This window comes from Marmota monax, unplaced genomic scaffold, assembly GCF_021218885.2.
Source record: "Marmota monax isolate L192 unplaced genomic scaffold, Marmota_monax_Labrador192_F-V1.1 WCK01_AAM20220418_F8-fsc00114, whole genome shotgun sequence".
NCBI lineage: Eukaryota > Metazoa > Chordata > Mammalia > Rodentia > Sciuridae > Marmota > Marmota monax.
This window is the reverse complement of record NW_026694943.1, coordinates 6,274,665-6,301,464: the sequence shown is the minus strand read 5'-3', so window position 1 is coordinate 6,301,464 and position 26,800 is coordinate 6,274,665.

Here is a 26,800-nt window from a genome sequence, read left to right as displayed (position 1 = left end):
CTGCAGGTTAGCCTTGCACTTTCTATCTGCAAGCACACAGCTGCCACTGAGTCCCAGTTACTTTTATTAATTTTTTTTTTGTCCAGCATAACTCTTCACATATTGAGAGCCTATGTTTTCTTAGCCCATTGATTTAAGAAGAGCATTTGTCCCTTCAGAAATCTTAAATTCCTTCCCCATGTGTGAGTTTCTCAAAGTGAACTCTGGTTACAATCTATGCTCATTGAATTCTGCTGTGTGAACCTCTGCAAAAAGTGGCCGGATGCTCAGTCCATTCACTCGGGAATGCCCTGTGCTCTAAGTTGGCTCCAGCAAGCTTCATACACTGTGAGGATTTTAAAGACCAAGAAATCAATAAAGCAAGCAAACACATACACACACACACACACACACACACACTGGCTTCCAGATATATTGGTTTTAATCCTCTTCTGCTCTGAGTTCAACTGGTCTATTAAAAAAATGATGTCATCTTGTGTTCTCAGCTTTGAAGTTCAGAAAATTCCTGTGAGAAATAAATGAATTATATCAGTGGTTCTGAAATCCAGGATCACCTGGGTATTTTGAAATCAAAACAAAATCAACAACAACAAAAAATAGCATCCTCATAAAAAAATACATGTTCCTCAAACATTTGTGTGCAAATGAATTACCTGGAGATCTTTTAAAATGTAGGATTGGAGAGGGTTGAAATCTGAGTTTCTACTTAAGCTCTGGGGTGACACTCCTGCATACCAGGGCCACACCTGGGGGAGCAAGCCCTTGGGATGCATTTACCACCTATATAATCAAGAATTCTCATAATCGGACCAAACACTTTATGTTGTAAGGAAGCTGCCCTAAGGGCCATATATAACCTGTCACAGAACTTCCCTGGACCAGCATTTGGCAACAAATGAACTAAATAATCTTTCCCTGCCTGTTTTCTGTGACTGAATGTTCTTATTATAAAGGCAATATCCTAACAGGACACTTTAAATATAATAATTCAGTTGCTAATAATGTTGATTATGCATTGAAATGAAAATGAGGAAATCTTAATTGTTTTCTAAGGCAATTTAGATGCAATAGACATCAGTTTTAAATTTGAAAACATAAATAGCAAAAATAAAAATATATTCTGTTAACAATATGTGCTATAATAGCAGGTAAACTGAAATAACTGAGGATCATTTTCCAACTATAGCTAAATTTTTAAAAACAATGTTATAAAACAAGCTATCACTAGTATGTGAGATGGTTACTATGATATATTTCTGGCATTATTAATATCACCCACCTGACATGTTGCCATTCATCAGCTTTTATTATCTAATTTCAATCTGAGTAGCTTTCCCTTCAATTTAGTATAGGAAATTATTAATGAAAAATTTTGAAAGATAAGTTATATAAAGTTGCATAGCTCATGGGTAAAAGATTATCCAGGACAGTGGTGAGAAACAAATTGTCAAACAAGTGACTGCTATTAAATATTGTATGATGAATATTTGTAAATGTTGACCAAATATATTTCACATATACACCCAACATATGGTAGGCTTAGAATCGGATTTTATGAACTAGGAATCAATTCTCTGAGTGTCTAATCTTATTAGCGGGGCCTTTAACAATGTGTTGTGTGTTAATGGCTGGTGTGTGTGTTAATGTGTTGTGTGTTAATGTGTTGTGCACTAATGGCTGGTGCTGCATGTTCTTACATATTTTATGGGGATGGCCATATTCAATTGTATTTATCAGTTCAATAATCAGTATTTGTAGTGTGCTCAAGGATTCTTCCAGGCCTACAGTGAACAGAGACAAGAGCCCAGAAGACACCTTGTATTCAACCTAAAGTCTTTTTTGATGAAAATATTTAGAAAGTACTTGTCCTGGGCTGGAGATGATCATCTAGCAAGCATGACCCTATGACCCCAGAAATCTGGTACTGAAAAAGAAAAAATGAAAACTATCTAAATAAGAAAGACTTTATTTTTATAATTTTTGGTACTGATTTATCTTATTTTCATAATGTCTTGTGCTAAAGTAATATGGTACTATCTAGCTCAAATCTTCTGGTATAAATAGAAGTGATTACAGAGCATAAGAAAGTTTGATCTGTTGTCTTTAGCTACATATCCATTTTAATATCTACTGCGATATTAAAAATCTTGACTCTAACCTTTCTATTACTCATCTAAAATTGTACTGATGAGTTCTGGAACTTTCTCTTTTATGATTATAGCATTACATGCTCTCAAATTACATTTGAAAGTTCCTATACTTTTAAAATTATTTTCCTTTTTTTGTCTCTAAGGAATATTATCTTTCATCTCAGTTATAACCTTAAAGAGAAGGTAGACCAACTATTTTAAAATTAAAAATCTTAGCAAGATTCAATAATTTTCTCTCTATTTTTTCTAAAGTCCCTCCTAATCCCTTAGGCCCTGGCTAAAATAACGATGCAGTGCACACTTTGGGCACATGGCTACACATGGCACTACCAGGCTATAAATCTCTCAAATCATGTTGTCCCCCCATGTCTACTTAATTTCTTTGTTGATTAAAGAAATCTATATTCTATAATATAGATACTGGACAATTTTTAGACACAAAGAAAAAGTTTATGAAAGGTAATTAAGATCCATGAGATTGTAAATGTGCTCAAATTCAAAATGTGTTGGAAAATTGAACAAAAACTTTGTAATTTACAATGCATGATGAACCTACAGAGCAGAAAGGGAAAGAGGATGGGTCTTGAAGAAAATTGTTTCCATTGAAACTTGAAGCATATCTGCTATGCTGTCGGTAAGCTTTAAATAGTTTCTGAGCATTGCACAGTCAGATGCAACCAACTATTCAAGGGAGAGGGGACATGAACCTGTCTCCAGTGCCTCTTGATTCTCACTCAGTATGGATCTTTTATTGGGGTTATGAGTCAGGTACATTCGTTGCTCAGTTTTGACCCATAATTCTTATTCATTTCTGCTTTCATGCTGTTTGGTTTTTATTTCACTGATTACCACAAATATTTTGGTTTCCTCCAAAAAGCTTTACAAAGGTATGACTGTGTGATTTACAGCTCCCACTCTCTAAATTAGATGTTATTGATCTGTAACAATCAGCAATTATTCTCCATACTGGGCTTCTGGCAGGTGTGGTATTTCAAAGCACTTTTGACATAAAGGAAATTCCCTAACCTGGAGTCTAAATTAAAACACGATTACTTGAGTGTGCAGTCTCTTTACTTTCAGGTACCTTTGTGCCACCACTTAACAACCCCAAGTCCAATGTGGTGCAGAATATAATTCCAATCACTTATAGAAACACTGTGGGGTTCTGTGTTAGAGGGAGTTGAAAAAAAATAAATTATACATATGTCTTTAAGTAGAATGGATATGGGAATAACATTAAGCATTTTTTTTTAGAAAACAGAGATATTATTTCCAAACTAGGAAAATATCATTATTAATATCTTAAGGCAATGTCAAAGGGAGAACAAAATTTAGATGATTTTAATACAAATTTCAGGATTTGGGGAATGTTTTAACAGAGTAAGACCAAGGCAACTGAATGTTATGTGCAATCATGGCTCTCTAAAGCAAGAATGGGGAGACAGTGATCATTATAGGGGGCTCCAAATGGATATTTGCCCTGTATTTTTGTTACCTGTGGAATGATAGTGAACTCTAAATCATAAGATATAATTTAAAGGGAATTTGGGTGAAGCAATTTTATTTTGAGTGAACATGGAAATGAAAGTGGAACATGGAAATGGAAATGAACATGGAAAAATAGATAACTCTACAAAGAATCTTGATGCAAATTTTATTTGTTCTTAAGACATTTATTTTTGTTTTGCAGGAATGAAGAGAAAGCAAGAGTGTTAGATCCACACAGCTAATTTTTCAATTATTAAAATCGGTAAAAGGAAGACATGAAAAATCACTAGTATTAATCCTTATCAATCCTAATAGGATGACATTAAGTGATTTAAGAAAAGACGATCACAGACAATATCTTCCATTTAAGTAACACCATGTTACAGGATACTGATTAGGTGTCCATCAAGGGAATCAGAATAACTATTTTTTATGCAGAATTTAAATGAAGATTCCTATAACAAAAGTCCATGGCATGCTCTAGTATTGAAGGCAGGACCTTAAAATCATTTTGAACAAACACCCCAAATAGACTGGTTCAAGCAAATATCTTATAGCTAAAACAATTATAAGTCATCATTAGTCACACGCAGGAAAATACACATATATGTACATAATTACATGTGTATAATTTGTGTATGTGTTTATAAATTACATATATATTGGTATATATTACATATATATATATACACTAACATGCATACAAGCATAAGAACGTAACATACCTGTGCTTATCACTCTCCCTCATAACTTATTAATTAGCATCATTGATCCATCATTGTAAGCAGATCAAGTTTACTTCGTCTTCTCTATCTGCTCACATTTCTTTTTTTCTTTTTTTTTTTTTGAGAGAGAGACAGAGAGAGAGAGAGAGAGAGAGAGAGAGAGGATTTATTTATTTGTTTATTTTTAGTTTTCGGCAGACACAACATCTTTGTTTGAATGTGGTGCTGAGGATCCAACCCAGCGGCACGCATGCCAGGTGAGCGCGCTACCGCTTGAGCCACATCCCCAGCCCCTGCTCACATTTCTTTATGGAAAGCCAAAGAAGATTGATTTCCATTCATGTTCACATGGAAAGGATAGACCTAAAGTTATCATCTCAGGTTGTATTATGTAAGTAATGATGACAATGAGCTATGGTAACAATCCGTGCATATGAGAGAAACACAAAGGTGAAACTGTATGACAATTTTGCATCCATATCCAACGGTCTAATTGATATGACTATTAAATGTTCCTGAATGACTTTCAAATGGGTTTTTACATTACAAAGTGTTGTGCTACAGTGAGAAAGTTTTAATAATAATGGATTTATATACTGGTGAGACACTGAGTTGATGTCTTAAAAATGCAGACTCATTTAGAAGAAGTCATGATGATATAATCATTATTCGAGTTCCTGCTAAGAAACATCACCCTGAAACATTGCCAAATTACCAAGGTAAGTTGCAGTAATGATAGTAAGTAAGATCTCCATTCGCTAAGAATGTTATATATTAGCTAAGCACAATTTCTAAAATGAGTTTCTGTTTAACTGAGGGAAAATATCAAAATATTGTAGAAATATGTGCTCAAAATTTTTTCAGAATGTGTTTTTTTATATTAGTGGTAATGTGCAATTAATGGTGCAGCTTATACAGACATTAGCAATTTGTTTAAAATGTAGTAGAATTGCTTATTCTAATAATACACTATACAAACAAAATATTCTACAAAATTAGTAATGAACCCATGTAGTTTTTGTTTGTTTATCTTAAATCAAACTTAAGTTTTTTATGAGAATTTTGGGACAATTTTATGTATATGATATTAATAAGATGACCTTTACTTTAGTGTGGGGTGTGTGATAGATTGATTCATTACTCTTTATTTGAACATCTTTCTAGCTTGACTTTCTGTTCTTCAGAGGTTATGAAAACAAATGCGACCTCTCTCTCTCTCTCTCTCTCTCTCTCTCTCTCTCTCTCTCTCTCTCTCTCTCTCTTTCTCTCTCTCTCTCCCAAATTATTTGGAAAACCTAACCAAAGGGATCTATGTGTGTTTTGCACTCTGTTGATCCAGTGCCCTTGCATGGCTTTGAAGGAGTGAGACCCCAGTGCATTAGACACTTTTCCTGATCTAAGAGATTTGATAGTTATGTTAGCCACAAATTTATCTTGGGATCTCATCCAAAGGGTCCTCACCTGGAGGCCACAAATGTGACAGTAGCTCTTTAATGATCCAGCTCTCTGAGTGTGCCATTCACTGTGCAGCCCAATTCCCAGTGTTATTCTGAGAATCATTTTTGGAAACCCATCTTATGTATTGCAAACAAAATTCTTTCAAAAATTTTATAAATTTGCTTTGTGTTTTAAAATAACTGGAATGTTTTCTCTCATCTGCTGATGAACCCTTACTGGTAGACTAATAACTTTTCAGTGGAATTGGAAAACATCTATAACATTATTGTATATGCAATGTTAATTTGGGCTGTACATGCAAATTTAAACTTCTTTCTAAATGCACCCTCCTCCATCTGGAATGTCAGACTACAATAGTAAAAATGAATTTTCTACTATTTATGCAAACTCATTCATCACCGCTTACTTTATGTGGTAATAAATGTAGCAAGTGTGAATACCTCTGAAATACAACTTTGCAAATTGGGTCAAATTATTATTTATCATCATATTCTTTCTTTCTGAATCAACTGATCAGAGTATAGCAGTCTGCACACTATTATTGAAATGCTATAGTACATAGATCAGTGAACCTGTCACTGTTTTCAGCTTACAACACGAGTTTTTGAATAAAATCAAACTGTGTGTGTTATAGAGACATAATCTGTGTCTGTCTCCTAGGTTTTATGCGCCAAAGTGTTATAAAAATACTCTTTTATATCAACTTAATTAATTTGGACCAATAATAACCTAATGTCAAAATAGTGACAGAAGTAAGTCATCTATAATTATCTCTGGAAAATATTTCAAAGAAAATCAAATATGAATAATTTGACCAGAACAAGGGTAGAACATTCCTTTATAACTTTGCATATTAATCTAGCAACAATGTTCACCAACAAACTCCTACTGGATATTGGCTGTAATTTAATATGTAATATTAGTAACTCCTTTTGTATAATTCTGTTGTTGGAAGAGAATGAAAAGCCTCCCAGTCCAATTTTTTTTTCTCTCAAAATTGAATTCAATAAACTTTGCTGAGCAATGTCTACCATGCTATGCATAGATGTTGAGGTTACAGAGCTCCACAAGGCCTGACCAGAGAGAAGACTGAGACTTCCAGCAAAAAGTCCCCACAACTGTACACACAGAGTCAGCGAAGTCACTCAATCTAAGTAATCATTTCTCAAAACTGAAAGAAAATAAAAACTACACTTATACCACAACATTTGCTCAAGGTATGAAACATATTCCCTCTATTTCACCACACTATCTAGAGCAAATTGGGTTCATTTCACACTTTCTCTCAATAGTAACCCAATGGGATTCTGTGCAGTGTGTGACAGGCTAAAACAGAAGATCATTATCTGAAAATATCATTTAAAGCTAAAAGACATTATTAGAGTTCATATTTGAAAGGTGAGGAAGAGCATTAATTTTAATAAAACTCATTTTCATATAGTTCACTTTAAAGGAGTAATTGAATTTGAAAAGATCAAATGGCTTGATGGAAATATAAGTTTCCAAATACTCAACAGGAGGGTATTGGTAATGAAAAGAAACGTGCCTTTCATCTTGATGATCTGCCAAACTTTACCATTTTAATGAGTGGAGCAATTTATGTGGAGTCAACAGCTTGCCATTTGATATTAAGGTCATCCTTTCTAGAAGATTCATGTTTTCTCAAACTATATTCAACTTTGAAGTATGTTTTTAGATTTCTGGTTTACTGTCAATTATGTATTAGTATAATTGATAGTAGACAAGAAGCAAAAAATAATAAAATAAAAAGGCCAGGGTTTTCTTCTTGATTATATTTTGATAGTGGTATTTCTTAACAAGTACTAAAAATAGTGTCTTAAAGATTACAGTTAATCTTGTTGTTCCTTTACTCAACAAATGCAAGATAAACTTGAGTTTTCATAAGACATTCAAAACTGGTTGAGTTGATCTAACAAGGGAGCAGCTTAGTCTAAAGATAGTTCCCTGAAATGGTAAATTGTAAGAAGATCCCTGGGATCCAGGTCATTTCCTAGGTTGCCAGAACAGATGTCTGTAGGAAGACACTGTTGCTCTTCCTAGGCACTAAACTCTTCACACAAATTATATTAAAGGTTGATAAACTGACTCAACTGCAGTTTAATAGGGAGAGAAAAATGACAGAGCCATCTATATGGACATACAAATTTGAAACCAGTTATCTGCTACTTACTTTAATAATTATTTTACAGAGAATTAGTAAAGACTTCCTTCTTTTGTTCACAGTTGCCAAAAATGTTGCATCACTTTATTTTTAATTGGTTCTTTTTAATTATAAATGACATTAGCATTCATTTTGACAAGACTCTAAAAGCATGGAATATATTTTTTCTAATTTAGTCCCTAGTACTTACCCCTCTCTTCTCACTCCCCCAGTTCCCTTCCCTCTACTCTACCAGTTTTTATGCTATTTCCTTATAGTTTTCTTTTTTAGATAGTGTCTTGTAGATGTACATGATGGGGAGATTCACTATGATATATTCAGAAGAAATACGCATGGTCAACAATTATATAAAAAATCAGCAAGTATCAGGATACAAAATCAAAACCAGAAATCAAAGGCATTTCTGTACATCAGTGACAAATCCTCTGAAGGGAAAACAAGGAAAACTACTCCATTTACAATAGCCTCAAAACAAATAAAATTCTTGAGAATCAACCTAAGAAAGGAGGTAAAAGACCTCTACAATGAAAACTACAAAACGCTCAAGAAAGAAATCAAAGAACACCTTAGAAGATGGAAAGATCTACCTTGCTCTTGGACAAGCAGAATTAATATTGTCAAAATGACCATACTACCAAAAACACTCTGCAGATTTAATGCAATTCCAATCAAAATCCCAATGGCATTTCTCATAGAAATAAAAAAAGAGTCATGAAATTCATCTGGAAAAATAAGAGACCCAGAATAACTAAAGCAAGAAGAGTGAAGCAGGTGGCATCACTATACCAGACTTTAAACTACACTACAGAGCAATAATAACAAAAACAGCATGGTAGTGTCACCAAAATACACTGGTAGACCAATGATACAGAATAGAAGACACAAACACTAACCCACATTATCCACAATATAATCAGTAGGTTTGTAAAAGGGCTTACAGTTTCTGACGGTGGACAAAGAACCTGGGGTAAGGTGTAGGATGATATGCTAGGGAGGTAGAAGGTGAGGATATAGAGTTGTTATACCTTAGAAAGTGTGAAAGAGAAATCTAAAGTAGAAGTTCAGCAGCAGGAGAATAGAGAGGAAGTACTTTTGGGTAGACAAATAAGTGGGAAGACAGTAGAGTACATAAAACACACATATATATTAAGAAAAATAAAAATGTTAAAATAGTGGGATAGCTGGGTCAAATGGCGGTTTTGTTCCCAGTTTTTCAAGGAATCTCCATACTGCTTTCCATATTGGCTGCACCAATTTGCAGTCCCACCAGCAATATGTGAGTGTGCATTTTTCCCCACATCCTCACCAACACTTATTGTTATTTGAGTTCTTAATAGCTGCCATTCTGACTGGAGTGAGATGGTATCTTAGACTCATGCCAATGACCATGTGATTAAAAATAGAGGCAGTACTGTAGGCCTTGAGTAATTCTTGACATGACCACACTTCTGGTCAACTGCTTGACTGCTACCTCAGGATAGACCCTTAGCTGCAGATGTTGACCTAAGATGCTTCTTTATTCCTGATCCTCAAAAATGGTGTGACATCCCAAGTTGCCATTTTGGTAACTGTAAGTTGCTAAATTCATTCCAGGGGTAAATTTATACATATCAATGGATAATAAATACAGGGAATACAAGAAAGGGAGAATGAGGAATCTGTTGTGATTAGAGAGCTGTAAGAAAGTTTGGAGCAAAGGATTTGAAATAGGGCTTAAGAAATGGTAGAGGATTCATGGAGTAGCAGAGGGGCACAGGCATCACGGTGATTGAACAGTCTGAGTCCATACAGAAAAGCCGAGCTTCAGTAGGTATCATTAATGGAACGTGAGAGGACTGGCAACTGGAACTTCACTGCAGACATCTGGGACAGGACTGGCTGGCAAGGGTGAATGGATGCAATCTGAGGATTAAATGTGTTTTCAGCTAGAAAGCTGTGTTTATAGAACACAATTACAGACACTGGCAATAAATTAGAAGAGAAACCAGCATCAGGAAGACCAGCCAAAAGAGTCATGGGGGAATAATGAGAACTGCAAAGCTCTGGTTAGGAAAGGAATTGCGAGGAGAACAACTTGATAGATACTGGGCAGGTCTTATTGAAAGGACAAAGAATAAATTGATGAATGCAAGGAAAGAGAAGGAGGGGGAACCATGACTCACATTTTCAGCCTTCAGGAAACAGAATGCAAGGAGAGTGATTGATGCCATTAATTTAATGTAGGCAACACAGGGGAGGGAAGGTTGGGAGAAGATGGGGAGAGCTAGGAAGGCCTATAACTAATAAGTCCCCACATCTGTGCAGCACTTTGACCTTTACAAAGTAATATGTTGCCATTGTACCATTTGTTGCTCACAATCATTCTATAGAGAAAAGGCCAGTCTCTTCTTTGGGGAGATGAAGAAAACCAAGGCAATAAAATGTGATTGACTTGATCAAGGTCACAGGACTGATAAACAGCAGGTCTAGGACTAGAATTTGTATTATCAAATTATCAACAGTTCTGTATCTTTTCCATTCAACTTTCAATTATATATAAAAATATATTATAGATGAATGTATATGAATGTATAAATGTATATTTGTAATATGTATCAAATAGATGTGTATATATGCATATATATACATACAAACATATATATTTAAAATGCAGTTTATACACATCTGTGTACTTTTGGAGAATGGGAAGTGAAGAATAAAGGGAAGCTAATAAAACTCCCCTATATATTTATGTACTGTCAATCTATAAAATCAGGGAATCATTTCAGATTGAGCCATTTCAGGGAGCTACCATCAAACCATGTGTGTGATAGCTAATTCGTTTGGGGCCTTTCTCAGCATCTCTGTGAAAGATTTACAACTTTCTCTCTGAAAATCAACTTTTCATCAAAAAGGATTTTCAAATATTTGAATCTACCTACAATCTAACAAACATGAATTTAAATTATGCATACAAGATGTTTATGCTTAGTGCACACTGTGTTTCTCATAGAGAAAGGGCAACTTTCACTTAAATGACTTTCACTTAAGAAATGTAGATAGTTACTGATTAAAATACCAGTAGCACGCTGCAAATTTATTCCAGCTCTTAAACTAAAAAAAAAAAAAAAAAAAAAAAAGCCAAAGTAAATATTACAACTGTGAGAAACATGCTTACCTGCCCAAATACAAAGAATGCACTAAGAGACTCGAGGTACAACGAAAGCCAGATTTTTACTGACAGTCTTCCAAGATCTGGCATTGGAGGGCAGGCACACCCAGAGCAGTAACAGTCAGCATATGATCTCCTAGTGCACAAGATTCCTCATTGGCTGAGTGCCATGGGATGCTCAATTTTCCCGAGAATGCTACCTAGGTTTTACTGTCTCCTATTGGGTTATTTAGAGAAATAGATCTTTAGTTGTCACTGTCACCCTTTGTTCTTTTCTAGTGGGAAGACCTTTTTGGGGTGAGTGCATCTTGGCACATAGGCAGTTTATCTCTGTTGTCAGGTTGCCCCCTTCCCCCCACCTCCTGTTTGTCAAGGGACTGTGAGTCTGTCACACTGTGGTATTAACTGCTGGTAACCACTCTGTTCTACTTCCCCTTCCACTGTTTGTTTGTTTGTTTACATCCTCAGTAATTCTCCATTTAAGACCAAATACTACATGTTGGAAAGGGACTATGCTTTTTACGATTATACTGAAAATGTTTTTGAAAGGCAATATAAACTAGTTAATATTGTATCTATATTTTGAAATAGAACAATCTGGTGGGTTATTCAATTAACTGTATAGTTAGGAAAAAAAATCCCAAATCTCAAGGTCCTTTAGGATTATCATAAATGTGTATTTACTGACAGGAAATTTCCTAGTGGGAAACCATTCTCTTTGGAATAGCATGTTTGCAATACTATTTCTTTAATTATGGTTAAATCAGGTCTAAATTATGCTTGGTAATGCCTCTGCATTGATATGCAGAAGGCAGAGGCAACTTAGAGGAGGCAGTGTGCATGGACATCTTTCTGTGGCTGAAGAATGGCTTCCCTCAGAAAACATCATTTTTAGGTAGGATTTAAGAAAGGAAGAAGTACAGAGAAGAACCGCAGGCACACAGAAGAGTCAAGGTCTGAGAGCTAATGTCTTTCCTGGGACTTGAGTAGGTTTGTGGTTTTAGAAAAATAACAAAGGGAGAAATTAAAGCATGGAATTGGTTGGTATCAGATGTAAGGGAGCTTGGACGTGAAGCAAAGAGAACAGACTTGTTCTGAATACATTCTAACATCTCTACATAGAGGAATAATGACATAGGATTGGAGTATTATGACTATCCAAAAGTCAGTATGAAAGAAGAGGAAGAGAGAAAGAGGAAGACAGTGTTTTATGTCTAAGTGAGAGAGGAGCCTGAAATACATGAAAAGAGAAAAACATATGAATTATGTAAGAGAAAAAAATTTAAAAAATTGAGTCTGTTGAAGCAAATGGATGGGTAATGATGGCAATCTTCATAATTATTTTTCAGTAAAATATACAAAAACAGATTGTGTAATCTTAAAGACCCGTTTTCTGCCATCCTCACACATGCAAATGAGAGGTATCTTGGTGAATCTTGCATTATGACTTGAAAAGAAGGGGAAAAAATGTCCCCGGGGACCCCTATTATTATGTCAGAAAAAGGGAGAGTTCAGTTAAATTAAATTGGTGAATTCAGAGAAATGGAACAATTAGGAAAATTGAGTGAACATTAGCTCTAAACATTCTGATACAACAAAGAGCTATGAGAAATTGGAAGGCTATAATTTAGCAAGTGGTCATATTGTTAAAAAATGAGAGCAAAGATAAAAATACTAAGAAAGAGAAGGAATATGAAAGATGGCAAATGCAGTGAAAGGTGGAACCTAATGAAATGTACAGAAGAAGACAGGAGAAGCAGGACACGTTTCCAAATTCAGAGCTGCTTTAGCTAATGCAGGATGCCTGTTCATATCACACCATCCAACACAGAAGATTAGGCTGAAAGAGGTAAGCTTCCCTCCTCTATAGAAGAAGCACACTGCAATTCCCTCATGGGGTTCCTATCTCTTTCTTAGGCAGCTTCCTTCTAAGAAGGAACAGCACCTCCTGACAGTCAAGGTCAGATGTTCACATCTTCCAGGTACACGTGCCTTGCCAGGTGTGTGACAGGCACTGGCCAGCCCTGGCCACTCCTCTGAAAATCTTCTTAGGACCCGCAGTGCTAAGGAAACATTCAATTCATCCTCACCAGTTACCATTTAAGATTTTTCTTTCTTAGTATGAAAATCACATTTTGAAAAGACTATAGAAAAACTCCTCTGTACCGTTAAGTATGACAGATTTCAAGTCATTTTCCCCAAAACACTTTATTGATTTTAACATACCAGGCACTTTCAGCATGAGAAAAGTCATGAGTCCTTTCTCAAGTTGGCACTTACCCAAACGAGCCTTTCCTTTTCTTTCATCATAGCACATTTTCTTTCATCCAATACTCCAGACTCTCGATAGGAAAAGCCAACTTTTTCTAAGACACAGAAGACTGAAAACTAGCATTGCTTTGTTTTAATGGATGCCCACATCACCTACTTCTACCCTGCCATCTGTGTATTTCATGAGTTGTTTCAAAGTCTACACTCAATCTAATGTTGTGGTCAGTGATTCTTTACAGGACGCATTTTGGAGGCAGGAGTTTTTGCAAGGCTAGTAATACTGCAGAGCTTTGCAGAAGCATTTGTTAACTTTTGTTTTATTAATATTCATTAGTTATATACGTAATGGGGTGCAGTGTGATAATACACAGGTTGACAGAGAGGCTGTCGACTCCTCTCTTCTGATTCTTCATGAAATAGATGATAAGTTCGTGTGAACTATAGCCCTCTCACAGTGCTGTGGAACACCAGGACGTACTCTTGCTGTCCAAGCATGCTTCGATACTAATAGTGCCATTATCCAAACTCCCTTTATCACCTTCTGTCCCTCCTCCCCATATCCTCCAGTAATTGTGATTCTACAATCTAGGTGACATCTTTTAGAGTATGTGGCATTTGTCTTTCTGTATCTGACTTATTTCACTTACTGTAATATCATCTAGTTCTATCCATTTTGCTACCAATGACAAGATTTTATGCTTCTTAATGGTTGAATGATATTAACTGTGTATATACACCACATTTTCTGTATCCTTTCATCAGTTGATGGACACCTGTGTAAACTCCATATCTTAGCTATTGTGAATAAATAGTGTGTCAATAAGCATGAAGCAGCAGGTGTCCCTTTGATAGGCTGACTTTATTTTCTTAGAAGATATGATCAGTAGTAGGATTACTGGCTCATATGGCTGGTAGATCTAATTTTTAGGTTTTGGTTTCTATTTGTCATTGTTGATTGTTTTTATGTTTGTTTTTAGGAGTCTCCAGTTTGTTCTCAATAATGACTGTATTAATTTACATTCATAACAACACTGCATAAGAGTTTTAGGTGTGGTTATGGTAAATGCTGATGCAGTTTTTTTTCCACATCCTCACCAGCATTTGTTATCTATCTGTCTATCTATCTATCTATCTATCTATCTATCTATCTATCTATCTGTTTTGATAATAGTCATTTTAACTGGGTTGAGATGGTGTCTCATAGTTTTGATTTACATTTTTATTATGGCTAATGAAATTGAGCATGTTTTCTTATATTTGTTGGTCATTTGTATTTCTTCTTGGGCAAGAGTCTGTTCAGATCATTTGTTCATTTTTTAGTTGGATTACTTGTTTCAGTTAAGTTTTTTAGGTTGTTTGCATACTCTGTTAAGCTTTTGTCAAATGTATAGAGTTGTTGCAGTTCCCACCAAAATACCAGTGCCATTCTTCACAGAACTAGAAAAAAAATTCTAAAATTCATGTGGAAATGCAAAAGACTCCAAATAGACAAAAAAAAAATCTTAAACAGAATAAACAAAACCGGCATGAAAATACCTGATTTCAGAACATACTAGAGAGAGCCACAATAACCAAAAGAGCTTGGTACTGTCATTAACAAACAAACAAAAGTCAGACCAAGGATGAGAATAGAGATCCTAGAAATGAACTCATGAATCCTTACCTGACTGATTCTCAATGAAGGCACCCAAGAAACACAATGGAAAAAGCACAGCCTCTTTCATAAATGGTGATGCATACACATGTGCAGAAGATTGAACTTGACCCCTGTCTCCTGTACAAAAGTTAACTCAAAATGGATTAGAGAGCCAACTGCAATGCCTGAAACTATGAAACTAATCTGCCATATAGGGGAAACACTTCAAGATATCAACATAAGTAAAGATTTTTTTTTAACATGACCCTAAAAGCATAGAAAACAAAAGCAAAAATAGACAAATAGTATTATGTCAAACTTGAAAATTTCTTCCCATCAAAGGAAATGAAAGTCAGTCTGTCCTCTAGTCTACCAGTCTGTCTTTCCTGTCTAATCCTTCAGAGTGGAATTTCTTTGTTTATATCCTAAAAACTTGAGAGGAGGAGGAATATAGATGATTGAGTTGACTAAAATAGATGCAGCACAAAACTAGTATTTGTGGTGCTTATGTCAACAACTTCATCTACTATAGAAGATCTATCCAGTGGTGAAAGAGGTGTGTTAAGGTCACCCAGAATTATTGTGTTGTAGTCAATTTTACTCTTGAACTTGAGAATAATTTGTTTGATGAACATAGATGCTCTTGAACTTGAGAATAATTTGTTTGATGAACATAGATGCTCTTGAACTTGAGAATAATTTGTTTGATGAACATAGATGCTCCATTGTCTGGGGCATATATATTTATAATTGTTATGTCTTTTTGGTGTATGGTTTCTTTGAGCAGTATGAAGTCTATGAGTCTAGCTTTGACTCAACTGTGAAATTGAATTTAGATAAATTCCTCACCACCACCTCCCCTCAAAAATGTTTGAGATATGTCTTGATAATGCCTGAAACTATGAAGCAAATCTGCCATATAGAGAAAACACTTCAAGATATGAACATAAAGAGTGATTTTATTATTATTATTTTTAATTTGTTATATATGACAGCAGAATGCATTACAATTCATACTACACATATAGAGCACAATTTTTCACATTGCTGATTGCATTCAAAGAATATAAAAACCTTTTGTTCCTTCATACATGTACTTAGGGTAATGATGTCCATTTCATTCTACCATCATTTTTCCACTATGCCCCTTCCCTTCCCCTCCTACCCCTTTGCCCTATCTAGAGTGTGTATAATCCTCCTATGTTCTCCCTCCAAATCCCACTATGAATCAGCCTTCTTATATCAGAGAAAACATTCAGCATTTTGTTTTTGGGGATTGGCTAACTTCACTTATCAGTATCTGTATCACTGTCCTCATTGACCTCTAAGAATTTTTTAATCTCCTCCTTTATGTCTTTTGCAACCCACTATTCATTCAGTAGGACTTTATTTACTCTCCAGGTGTTGGAGTAGTTTTTATTTTTTATTTTAACATTGATTTCTAATTTCATTCCATTGTGATCTGATAGAACTCAGGTAGTACCTCTACTTTTTTGTGTTTACTAAGAGTTTCTTAGTGTCATAATTTATAGTCTATTTTGGAGAAGGATCCATGTGTGACTGACAAGAGTGTGTATTCACTCATTAAAGGATGATATATTCTACATATGTTAGTTAAGTTTAAGTTATTGATTGTATTACTGAGTTCTATAGTTCTATAGAAGATCTATCCAGTGGTGAAAGAGGTGTGTTAAGGTCACCCAGAATTATTGTGTTGTAGTCAATTTTACTCTTGAACTTGAGAATAATTTGTTGGATGAAAATAGATGCTCCATTGTTTGGGGCATATATATTTATAATTGTTATGTCTTTTTGGTGTATGGTTTCTTTGAGCAGTATGAAATGTCCTTCTTTATCCCTTTTCATTAACTTTAGCTTGAAGTCTACTTTATTTGATAAGAGGATGGAAAACCTTGCTTACTTCTGCAGTCCATGTGAGTGGTATGATTTTCCCCAACATTTCACCTTCAGTCTGTGCATGTCTTTTCCTATGAGGTGAGTCTCTTGGAGGCAGCATATTGTTGGGTCTTTTTTTTTTTTTTTTGGATCCAATCTGCTAGCCTATGTCTTTTGATTGGTGAGTTTAGGCCATTAATATTTAGGGTTATTATTGAGACATAACTTGTATTCCCAGACATTTTTATCTATCCTTGGTATTTAACTTGACTTGATTTCTCCTTTGGTTAGTTTTTACTTTAGTGTAAAACCTCCCTCTGCTGATTTTCAATGTTGTTTTTCATTTTCTGTTTATAGAATATTTTGGCGAGGATGTTCTGTAGTGCAGGTGTTCTAGGTGTAACTTATTTTAACTTTTGTTTATCATGAAGGGTTTTTATTTTATCATCAAATCCAAAGCTTAATTTTGCTAGATACAAGATTCTTGGTTGGCATCTGTTTTCTTTCAGAGCCTGGTATATGTTGTTCCAGGATCTTTTAGCTTTCAGGGTCTGGGTTGAAAATCTGCATATAACCTAACTGGTTTCCCCCTATATGTAATCTGATTCCTTTCTCTTGTGGTTTTTAATATTCTCTCCTTATTCTGTATGGTAGGCATTTTCATTATAATGTTACTTGGTGTGGATCTGTTGTGATTTTGTACATTTGGTGTCCTGTAAGCCTCTTTAATTTGGTTTTTCAATTTGTTCTTCATGTTTGGAAAATTTTCTGATATTATTTCATTGAATAGATTGTTCATTCTTTTTGTTTAGAATCTTTATCTTCCTCTATCTCAATAACCTTAAATTTGATATTTTTATGCTATCCCATATTTCTTGAATGTTCTGCTTATGGTTTCTTACCATTTTCACTGTGTGGGCTACATTCTTTTCAAGATTACATGTTTTGTCTTCATTGTCTGAGGTCCTGCTTTCAAATGGTCTAATCTGTTGGTGCTGCCATCAATTGAACTTTTAATTTGGTTTATTGTTTCTTTAATTTCAAAGATTTCTGTTTAGTTTTTTTAATTATAAACTCTATCTCCCTATTGAAGTAATCTTTTGCTGCCTGTATTTGCTCTTTTTAAAAATGATCTTTTGCTGCCTGAATTTGCTTTCTTACTTCATCCTTTAACTCACAGAACATTCTAATTATGTGCATCCTGAACTTCTTCTCTGTGTTTTCATCTGCTGTGCTGGCCATGGATTTTAATAATGTGGTGTCTTGATTTGTTTGGGGCATTTTCTTCCCTTGTCTTTTCATGTTGCTTATGTGTCTTCCCTTCTAGCACTGTGGATCTGAGGTGTCACCGTTTTTACCCCATAGGTTTACAGTGCCCCTGTAGGGTTCCAATACCTCTCCTTGAGGGGAAGGACAATGTTAACAGATCCCAATATAAACAAACTACCATCTAAAAACAAATAGTTTTTATTACGACATTTACAGTTTGGTCACCATGTACAGAAATAGTGAATTCAATTATTATCTACAATATAATCAGTAGATGTGTAAAAGGTTTTATAGTTTCTGACAGTGGACAAAGAACCAGAGTTGAACTGTAGGAAGATACACTGAGGAGGTATGAGATGAGGATGTAGAGTTTTTATATCTTAGGAAGTGTGAAAGAGAAATCTAAAGAAAAATGTTAGTAGCAGGAGAATAGAGAGGTAGTAATTTTGGGTAGACAAGTAAGAGAGAAGACAGTAGAGTACATAAACCAAACACATATATATATTAAGAAAAATTTAAAAATGTTAAAATAGTAAAAATTGGAAAGAAGAAAAGGATGTACAACACAACTCTAATATATAACGATTCAGTTATCTTAGTCCTCAATACCCTAATTCACGTTAAGTAGTTGATTTCATATATGTTGGGATTGTGAGGGCAGGAGAATAAAGAGGGAAAAGAAAGAAAAAAAATCTCAAAGGAAGAAACAAGAATGGTTTTTTTTGGAGATCAGTATATTTCCTGCTTCCCTTCTCATTCAATAGGTGGGGTTCTCTGTTCTTAGTTGGTATCTCCATCCTCATGATGGTGGGTGTTACTGGGGTGGGAGGGTTGGTCTTGGGTGCAGGGCACCTGGCTGTGGGGTATGGCACCCACCAGTCTGGTCAGGAGACTGCACCTCAAGGTTCTCCTTTGGGGTCTGCTCCTGTGATGTGGGGGCCGGGTTTTATCTCCTCATCTCACCTGTAGACCTCACAGTTTCTGCTCTCTAAATTAGTCTCACCCTGTCTCTTTCTACTTCCTACAGGGGTCTGTGTGTTGCACTCTGGTGGGTGCACACCTTTCTCAGAGGGCTGTTTTGTATTGGGAAGCTGGGTTAGCCGCTGCTGGGGGTTGGGGAGAAGTAGAAAAGCATAGGCACCTGGCTATCCCATGTTCCAAACTGGTAGTTGCCCCAACTAAAGATGGTGATGGATGTGACCCAAGATGGAGGTAGCTGCTTTCAGCGATGGGGTGTCGGGTCTGGTGGGGGAACCAGGTGATGGCATTGTGTGGTACATTCAGAGATGAGCTGAATGGCTGCACTGTTGTAGCTGTCAGCTTTCTTCAGAGCCTGTGATGTTCCCAGGTGCAGGCAGGCCACTGTGATAGGGGACTGTGGCAGTAGCTGCCGAGATTGAGGTGACGGGGGAGCCCCATGTTCACAGATGTGGGTCCACACAGGAGTGGCAACCAGAGTTCCTGCACGTGGGTAGCAGCTGAGTGTCCTGCATGGGAGCAGCATCTTGGAATTCTGCACTGGTGCTGATGCTGGTGATCCCTCTAAGGCACCCATGAGGCCTGTGTGGGTGAGTAGTCGGGAGTTCTATTCTAATGCCGAGGCCCAGGGCCCTGGGGGGGCATGGTGGCTGTAATTTCCTCTGCAGGAACAGCTGTGGAGGAGTCCTCTATCACTCTCAGCAAAGCAGTATTCCCACTAATTAAGACCTAAGTCACAGAAGGACATAGAATGCTGCCTCTCTCTGGCCCGCCATCTTGGATCCCCAAGAATAAATTTTTTAACATGTTGTTTAAGCAAGGAAAGGAAACATCAGGATAGTTCAGTTTAAACAAAACATTGTTTTAGTTTTAAATGTAAAATTTTGTACATATTTTATAATCACAGATATTATGTACTATTAGTTTCATATTAGATTTTTCATAATTTAGCTACCTTCATCTTAAGAAAAAAATATTTTTCATAGTTTAGCTACCTTCATCTTAAGAAAAAAGGTTGAAAAAGGAGAAAAGAAATTTAAATTAAACAAATGTTTATTCTTAAAAAAGTGAGTGGAATATTATCTATTTTGAAAATTTTGGTGTTCAGAACAAACTAAACTGCTAACTTTGAAGTACTTACATTATAGTAAGGGGAACAGTAAAAGAAATAAGTTAAAATTTTGCTATATCAAGTGGTGATATTATAAGAAAAAAAGGCAGATTATAGAAAGGGCAAGTTTGGGTAGTGTTTGCAATGCATGTTGCTATGTTTCCACATTTCTTTTTATTGACATGTAATATATACCAATAAGGGGTCCCCTCTGAAATTTACAAGTATATTACTTGAATAGCTAATCATCATACAAAACATTTCTATGACCCTCAACTGTTCTCATACATCTCCTGCTGCAATCAATTGTTGATCTGTTTTCTATCAGTATAAATTGATTTGCTTTTGGGGTCCTACTTCTTTCCCTCAGTATGTGTGTAAGTAGTTTGTAAAGTAACAAACTTTCTTGGTAGTTGTATTCCAATATGTGGATATACCATGTTTTTTATCCATTCAGTTTTTCTCATGCATTTACATTATTGTCAGTCTGGGGATGCTATGAACAAAACTCTCGTTTCAGTTTTTGCCTGAATGTATGTTTTCATTTCTCTTAAGTAAATATCTAGTATTGGAATTGCTGGATCATATGTTAGACTCATGTTTACATTAAGTAAAAAAAAAAAACAAACATGCTGACATGTTTTCCAAAGTGGATTTTTCTACACGGGTGTCCTTTTGTCATGTTCCATGCTACCCAATCTGGTGGCTGAGTAGTGGTATCACATTATGGTTTCTATTTGCATTTTTCTGGTAACAAATGATGTTCAGCAATATTGCATGAGATTATAGGATATTTGTATAATTTACTCGTGGACTATGTCAAATTTTTTGCCCATTTCTAATTTAGCTTTTTGCATTCTGTTTATTGAGTTATAGTTTCTTTTTCCTGTTTTTGTTTTACATAGAGTTGATATAAGTTCTTGGCCATTTATATGTCTTAACGAATGTATTTTCCTGGTCTGTGGTTTACCTATTCAGTTTTTAAATTTTATCTTTTTAAGAAAAAAATGCTTAATTTTAATGAAGTCTATAACATTTTTCATCAGTGGTTTGTGTTTTCATGTTCTGTATAAGAAATCTTTGCTTATCCCAAAAGTTGAAACTGTATTTTGCCATAAATTTTCTTCTAGAAGTTTCATTGTTTGGGCTTTTAGCCCAAACATATGAGTCTAACATATGATCCAGCAATTCCAATACTAGATATTAACTTAAGAGAAATGAAAACATACATTCGGGCAAAAACTGAAATGAGAGTTTTGTTCATAACATAGCCCAAACAATGAAACTTCTAGAAGAAAATTTATGGCAAAATACAGTATGTGTATGTATGTATGTATACACACACACACACACACACACACACAATTTGTAAAATACATATTAAATATATTTACATATAAGTCCATGGTCAATTTTTAAATAAAGCCCTTACAATCACTTCACCTTTCTGTGACATCATCACTTTCTCTTTCTAATGTACCATTGTGTACTCCATGATCCTGCCTATATCTACCTCACTTCTCTGCTTTGCTTTACATCTATGCTGCTTGGAAGTGTCTTCTGTATCCTTGGATGATTTCCTTATTCCAGTAAGATCTTTATCTTCACTTTTTCACTAAAACCACTCCCTGCCAAAGTCGCACTTACCAACTCTAATGGGCATTTTTCCGAGCACATCTTACCCTAATCCTCAGCATCATTGCACACAGTAATTACTTATTTGGCACTGCATTGTCCATTTTTCAAAAACCTTGATCTAGTTTAATACATAAAAGACTCCTTAGGCTCCGATAGTTACTATGTGTGATGTTCAAGTTATTTCACATCATTCACAAAATAATGAGGGATTTTAAGACAGCATATTTTTCTTTAAATACCATATCTCTTTCCCTAGCTTCACTAATCAAAGAAGGCCTTATTCTAAGGGTCCATTACTCGCGCCATTGTTCACTGCAAGCTGCCGGTTTCTCTCACAGCTCCAGCCTATAGAGGGGGACCTCAATGCCAGTGTCTGCTTTAGATGCTCACCAGAGCTGTATGCCTCACTCACATCCAGTGCCCTGCAGGGTTCACAACATCCCACCTCAAGGCTCAAGATCATAGCCTCAGTCCACCTGATGAATCTTTACTGCACACTTCAAGCACTGAAGCAAACAAATATATCCACCATCTAAAATTATGAGTCATTACATTCCTGCAAGACTGACTTTGGAAATCAATATGGATTTAATGATGTTTAAGAATATAAGTTATGCCTTCCATGTTATGTGTGGATATTTTGCTTTTTTTTCTTTCTTTTCTTTTTTCTTTTTTCACTGTGGAATACAGTATATGAAAATTGGAGCAGTTAATACACACATAAACATGTTTAGATTTAGCTATACATAATTGATGACCACCTTCAGGGTTACTTGATATTTAAATTGTCATAGAATCCATCACAAATGAATTCAGCCTAATGGTATTCAAATTCAATACAACATTTTTTATTTGACTGAGATTCAAATTACAGGAGACATCATTCATATCAAAGCCAATTAGGAGCTTTGTGAAAACCATTTCAGGACATGCTGTTCCATCCAAAAGAACCCTGGTGGGCTACCTGGCAATGTGCCAAAGAGTAATTCAGAATTAGCACAATTGGGCCCTTATTATCTACTGTGTACAGTACTTATCGAAGGCTGAGGAGTATACAATACATTTACACCTTTAAAAATAAGTAACTTGGAATTTTGTTTCCTATTATGTTGTACCTCACACACATGCACACACATACATACACACAAAGATACCTTGAAAGTATCTCCTTTGAATAAGTATGTGGCTATAGTGGTCACTACTTTTTAAAATTTATACGAACATTAAGTTAATGTATGTGGGTGTAAGACTTTTCAATGTATGATACAAAGCTTAATATATTCCTAAATGAACATAAACAAACAGAAACATGGGAAAAAAGTCAAACAATGATCCTATTTGAGGATGTATTGTGAATGCAGAAGGAAACAAGTGTATTGTATATGTGCTGGCTGTGTATTTCCCAGGATGTTGGAGAATGAAGGCTAATTAATAAAATATCTTCCGTGGTATAAAGAGCCTAGACATACACACCAGATACTCTTATTTAAAAATTTATACTGGATTAGAGTAGTTATTTTCTTTTTAGAGATACAGTTTGACTAAAATCTATAGTCTAGTCGGATAGCCAGACAGGATGTGTGTTATTTTCATGGAGAACAAGCCATCTTGAAAATTGAAACTAAGTTGAAGTGAAGTAAGAGTGCCTCTGATTAATGCATTAACTAAGTAATTGACAAGAAAAACTAAATTGAGAATAGGTTGCAAAGGAGATGAGTGATAGATGGAGATTAGTCTATTAAAGTTTTAGTAAATAGTGAGAGAGATTTTAAAGTTTAAAGTTTTAAAACTTGAAGAGTACAAATAATGAGATCCCATAAGATTGTATCTCAGTATGTGCTTTTACAGCAAGCATTTTTTCTATGCAATGTTCTTTGAAATAAGGTGAAATAGGTAAGCTTTTGAATCAAACTTGCTGCCCTGGGTGCCTTTTTAAGACACTAAGAAGGCTTACAGAAAAAAAAAACTATTTAACTTTCTTAAATTAATTTTTAATAAATCATTTATGTTTGATAAAATTAGTGTCATGCAGAACATTTTTGAAAATTTTGTCATAAAAATTCTTTGTAAGTCTACTACTTTTCATGCTCTGATTTCAGATTGTAAAAAGCATAAATATTTAACCATCTGTTAAATGATAAATTGTAGGATGGGAATACAAAAGAACCTATCTTGCATGATAAAATGCAAGAAAAAAATCCTTTCATATCAACTGATTCAACCCAAATTCTCCTGAATCTCTGGAAAAAATAGCTATTTTATTCTCACAGCTCTCAAGGCAGTGTGTATGTACGTGTATTTGTTTTAAAATTAACACCATACATCAACCACGTTAAGAAAACAATGTATCCTAACAGTATTTAACTCATACTCTATCATTTCTACATAGATTGTGTTTCCTTCTGTTCCCTCTTTCAGAATTGATGACTATAATTAATTTTGTTTCATCATTGACTAGAATATTTTTAGAGATTTACTTCCTTTGTACTACTTATTTTTATAGCTTTATGGAGGGCTAATTCACATGTTATAAATCTTACTGATTTTAAGATTACTAAATTTAAATGAATTGTACTCGATGCATTGAGTTATGCCCTCATCATTGAATCCAGTTGTACCATAGTTCTGTCACACCCCCAAATTTCCCTCTTGATGATTTGCAGTAAATTCCTGTATCTGTCTCCAGGCCCAAGCAATCAGCAATCTGCTTCTGTCTCCATAGCTTTGTCTTCTCTAAAAAATTTTGTATACATACAACAGGCAATGGGTACTCTTTCATGTGTGGACTCTTTCTTGCTATGTGTTTTCGATATTCATCGATGTTGAAGAATGACTCAGTGGGTTCATTCTTTTTGTATAGCATCCTACAGATATGACATATCTTATTTCTCTAGTAACCAGTTCATGGCACATATCCTATGTTCTTTCCTGATGTGAATAATCCACTTATGAACACCCATGTTACAAGCTGTGTCTGAGCATATGTTTTCATATTTCTTAGGAATGTAAAACTCGAAATCCTGGGTAATATGATAATTGTTATGGAACAACTGGGTACACAAAAACTGCAACAAAAGAATGAATCTAGACCTAGATCTTACATCTTACACAGCACACACACTCACACACACACACACAAAAACAACCCTCAAAATTCATTAGAGACCTCAATGTAAAATACAAACTGTGAAACTTCTTGAAGACAACATAAAAGGAAATTAAGGTGACTCTGGGTTCAGTTATGAGCTTTTCAATTTAACACTGTAAGCATAATATGATTAAGTTGAACTTCAATAATATTAAAGACTTCTGCTCTGCAGAATATATTGTCAAAAGTCAAAAGACAAGCAGTAGGGCTGAAGAACAGCTGAAAAAAAGATCTATTTAAAATGTACAGAAAAACTCTTAAAATGCAATAATAAGAAAACAAAGATCTAATTTTTAAACAGGCAAAAGGAGGGCTAAGGAGGTGGTTCACTGGTAGAACACTTGGCTGGCGTGCATGTGGTCCTGAATTCAACTCCCGGCACTCCCAAAAAATAAAATAAATTAAATTAAGGTGAAACAGGCTGTTACATTTAAATAAAATAAAAATGGTCTAAAGATCTGAGCAACACCTCATTAAAGAAGATACTAAGATAGTTAATAGGCATATGCAAACATGCTCAGCATCATATATGGTAAGGAGCTACAAATTAAAAAACAAGAACCTACCCATTAGAATGGCTAAAATAGTTCCAAAACATAGTTCTAAATGCTGACATGGATGTAGAAAAACAGAAACTCTCCTTGATTGCTCATGGAAATGTAGGTGCTGTAGGCAGTTTGGAAGACAGTTTGGAGGTTCTTAAAAAGATAAAAGAGAGTCTTATATTATCCAACAAAAAAGTTCCTAAATATTCATCTGAATGAGTTGAAAACATATCTACCCAAATATATTCGTGTAAAGATTCATATCAGCTTTATTATAATTGTCCCTAAGTGTAGGTTCCCCAAAATATCCTTTGATTGGTGAACACAGAAAGGGTAGTACATCCAAAAAATAGAATAATATTCATCAATAAAAAGAAATGAACTAGCAAGCCACGAAAAGTAACGTAGGGGTTTTAAATGTATGTTAGTAAGTGAAAGAACCAGAAAGAGAAGGCTACACACTCTGTATTCATAATTGTGAGATTGTGGAAAAAGTGAAAACATACAGTAAAAAGCTGAGTGGTTACCAGGCATTTGGTGGGTAGAGATGATGAAAAGATGGAGCAGGGGAAGAAGGAATTTTAATTGCAGTGAAACTATTCTTCATGATACTGGATTGCTGTATATTTTGTCTTTAGCAAGACACACAAAATTATACAACACAATATATGAACCTTAATATAATTTATGGACTTCTGTTAATAATATATCAACATTGTTTCATCAATTGTAATAAAGTATAACACACCAATACAAGCTGTCAAAAACAGAGAAATGGTGAGCAAAGAAGAACAAGAGGAGTATACAGGAATTTTGTACTATCTGTTGTTTCCATATCTTTTTTTTTTACTAACAACAAACCATTATTTTAAAACCATGTATGCAATAAATCAGATAGAACTTAAGAACTTATACAACTAGTATGGATGAAAATGGTATGTTTTAATTAAAATTAAGGAAATTGCTATGAATGCCAGACTGAGATACTATGAAAAACTTAGAGTAAATCAAATGTACTTCAAATTTCCACTTAATATGGAATTTAACATGGATTGTGAATCCTTACCACAGACTGTACCCCTCACCCTGCTCTGCGGGGTAGTATATTTGAGTGCTTCCTGGACAAGATGTGGCTCCCCTTTATTACAAAGGGT